This window comes from Protopterus annectens, chromosome 4.part0 (genome assembly GCF_019279795.1).
Source record: "Protopterus annectens isolate FY-2018-M chromosome 4.part0, PAN1.0, whole genome shotgun sequence".
Lineage (NCBI taxonomy): Eukaryota > Metazoa > Chordata > Ceratodontiformes > Protopteridae > Protopterus > Protopterus annectens.
In genome coordinates this window covers 1,705,379,154-1,705,382,767 of record NC_056733.1, presented here as the reverse complement: position 1 = coordinate 1,705,382,767, position 3,614 = coordinate 1,705,379,154, and positions in this window count along the sequence as shown.

Genomic DNA, 3,614 nt, shown 5'->3' with positions numbered 1-3,614 from the left:
TAGCCCTATCCAAGGCAAAGAACACAGCTTGCAAGGAACCAGACAAACATCCTAAGTATGGGCTTTGTCCCAGCTGAGTAGAAGACCGCCACCATTATCCCCTTACACAAAGTTGGTGCCACTACTAACCCTGGAAACTATGGCCCCATCAGTCTGACAAGTCTGATCTGTAAAGACATGGAGCATATTATTATGAGGCCCATAAACAAGAACATAGGCAATTTCCAAACACTTGACCCCACCCAGTTTGGATTATTTAAAAGGCGATCATGCTTATTGAACCTAGCTGACTTCTTTGAGACTTTTACCAAGACCCTGGATGCGGGTAAGTCAGTGAATACAGCTTACCTTGACTTGGCCAAGGCCTTTGACACTATCCCCCACTTGTGCATTATTGAAAAACTAAATCAACTCGGCATCAATCCCTACATTATCAGGTGGGTGGCCAACTAGCTTACTGATAGGACTCACAAGGTCAAATTAGGCAACTCGACTTCCACCAGCAGACCTGTTACCAGTGGTGTTCCCCAGGGATCTGTCCTGGGACCTCTTCTGTTTGCCATTTACTTCTCAGAGGTTCAGGCTAAGGCAAAAGGCCTGAGACTGACCAAGTTTGTTGATGACTGTATGTTGGGAGTAGTCGTTGACTCCCCCAGTGACGTCAACATATTGCAAGAGGGTCTCACAGCAATAAACGACTGGTGCCAATGTCATGGCCTTAAATTAAACCCCAAGAAATGTATTATCATACCATTCAGCAAAAACATTACCCCTTCTGACTACCACATCAATGGCAACACCCTAAGTATGCAACCTGTGGTGAGAGACCTGGGTATGCTGTTAGAGAGCAATCTCACATTTGACCATTATGTAGCCAGAGTGGTCGGAAAAGCCTTTTACATGGCTCATCTCATAGGTAAAGGGATTGCATCCAGGAAAACAGGTTATTACCTCATTGTACTCCTCCCTTATTAGGCCAATAATTGAGTATAATGCCCCATTTGGAATGTACCTCACCAAACACCTGCATCAATTGGAAAGGCCATAGAAATACCTTACCAAGAGAATCCATAGCTTCAAACACCTGTCCTACATAGACAGGCTCAAATCTCTGTCACTCTACTCGGTGTCATACAGATTGCTCAGAGGTGATCTGTGCCTCGCATACAAGGCCATCTCAGACCCTGCCCTAATGGGTATGCTTCATATCGGGAAGTCTAATTCCTCACACGTCACCCGCTCAAAAGACCTAAACCTAATATGTGATATCAACAGAATCTGCTGTAGAGACAGATGTCTCCCAGAGGCTGCCACTTCTCTGGAATAGCCTCCCCATACATGTCAAGCAGAGTACCCCATTGGTCCTCTTGAAGTGCAAACTTGATGAGTAACTGCAAATTTGTCACAGGTGTTCCACCTGTGTCCCTCATGGACAGGGGCGTCAGGTGCTGATTGGGGGTTACTAAAAGGCAACCACTTGGCTAGGCTTGTAAAGGCCCCAGGGTCAATAGCCTAGTAAACTCCTATGATCCTATGAACCTATGATCCTATAAGTATGGACTACTTCAGGAACCTTTAGTTCTGATGGATAAAGCCCTTAATGTGTCCTAGGCATTTTGTGTTCACTGCTGATAGCGGCTGATGTCTGCTCTCCCATCTTGGGGGAGAAAGGCACCCTAGACTTGTTGCAATAAGCAGTGTTAAAAGCCTGGTAAGCTCTATGCTGCATAAGCAGTGAGATGCTTAATTTAGAGGCTGAGCATGTACATTAATTTGTATACATCAACCAAATGCAGCAATTGCACAGCTTACAAGGCTTCTGCAAGGTGGTAAGAATTATGTCATGCGCTCAGGCAGAAGTATGACATTGCACCAGCATCATTAACCTCCTGAATGGCCCCTGAAGTGGGTCGTGTTGAGCCGGGAGGAGGCTAAGGTAGGTCTGGAAGACCCAGTTAATGAGGAGAATAGCTGGTGGCAACTGATGGTCAGCTGTGGGGAGAAAAAAGAAAGAAAAAATATATGGCTTGGAACCTCTATTAAACATCTTTAACATGAGTCTTGCAAATGGCTATGTCCCCACAACAAGAATGGCCATCATGATGCTCCTACATAAGTGAGGTCTAACTACTGACCCTGGTAATTACAGACCCATCAGTCTTGCCAGCCTAGTTTGTAACACCATGGAATACATCATTTCTGACCTCATAAATCTAGACATTGATAATCTGAGCCCTGGATCCAGATCAGTTTGACTTTATCAAAGGTCAATCATACTTTCTTAACTTTATAAAGTTATTTGAAACACTAACTCATGCAGTTAATGATGATTATGTGGTGCACACTGCATATCTGGATCTGGTAAGGTAGTTGAGAAACTGATAAACCTAAGCAACAATCCATATGTAGCAAGTTGGATAGCAAATTGGTTGTCAAACAGGACATATATCATTAGAGCTGCAAGTGACACCTCAGTAAGTGCAAATGTCACAAGTTTGGGTTCCCCAAGGATTGTGCTGGGTCATCTATTTGGTATTTACTTTTCTGATCTACAAGTCAATATCCTAGGTCTCTGGTTAACAAAATTTGCTGGTGACTGTAAACTAGGGATTGTTATTTGAACTTGCAATTGTTAATGTATTAGAGGATGGGCTGGGATATGCAAAGAACTGATGCAAGGATTATGGTCCCAAACTAAAGGCTATAAACTTTAGTATAATCCATTTTGTTAAAATAAATACTTCCCTATCATATTACATAAATGACACATTCCTGAAGAATGGGAGTCATTAGAGACTTAGGCATCATTGTGGACGAATCCATGTCTTTTGATCATAGTGTCTATACTGTAATTAGATAATCTTTTTATCTAGCCCAACTGATAACAAAAAGCATCTCACAAAGAACCAAAACAAAAAAAGTCTTACTTCAACTGTACTCATCTCTTATCTACCCCCTTATTGAACATAATGCCCTTTTGGTATATACATATCAAAACACTCAACTAGAGAGAGACCTCAGGGGTTCCTAAACAAAAAAGTTATAGGCCTTAAGTCCCTTAGTTAACTACCCTGCTTGTGTACAGCCCTGACTATAGTCCAGCAGACCCTCATTTAATTAGTGGCTCAGGCCACTGACAGAGTGGTAAGGAAGGGATGGGAGTTACCATCCATAGGATGGTGGGAGATCCTGTGGACATCTGCTACGATGGTCCCTGGTGGAGGCTGAGATGTCTCACTGGGAAGCATGGTCTAAAGGGCAAAGGGAGGAGGCATGGCTGAACTATCGAATAGGTGGGGCAATACTCTGTGTGTCTCCCTAGCACAACTGCCCTTCTGCCACAATATTGGCATCCACAAAGGAGGGGGAGGGAGAAACAGGGGTAGGTCATAAAAATATGACCACCCCATCTCTTGAAGAATGGCAGAATTATCCTTGCTGGCTCCAGTTCAAATCTGGGCATCGGGCTGGGGTTGACTGGAGTACCGGTAGACCCAGTGAAGAACGTTGCGCACTGGGATGGCTGTCAGCATTAAAGAAGGGGAGAAAAAATAACTAAAAAAAAAAGTCAGTTAGTTATCCAGACCAGTTGGCTACCCTCTCTCTGTATTCTG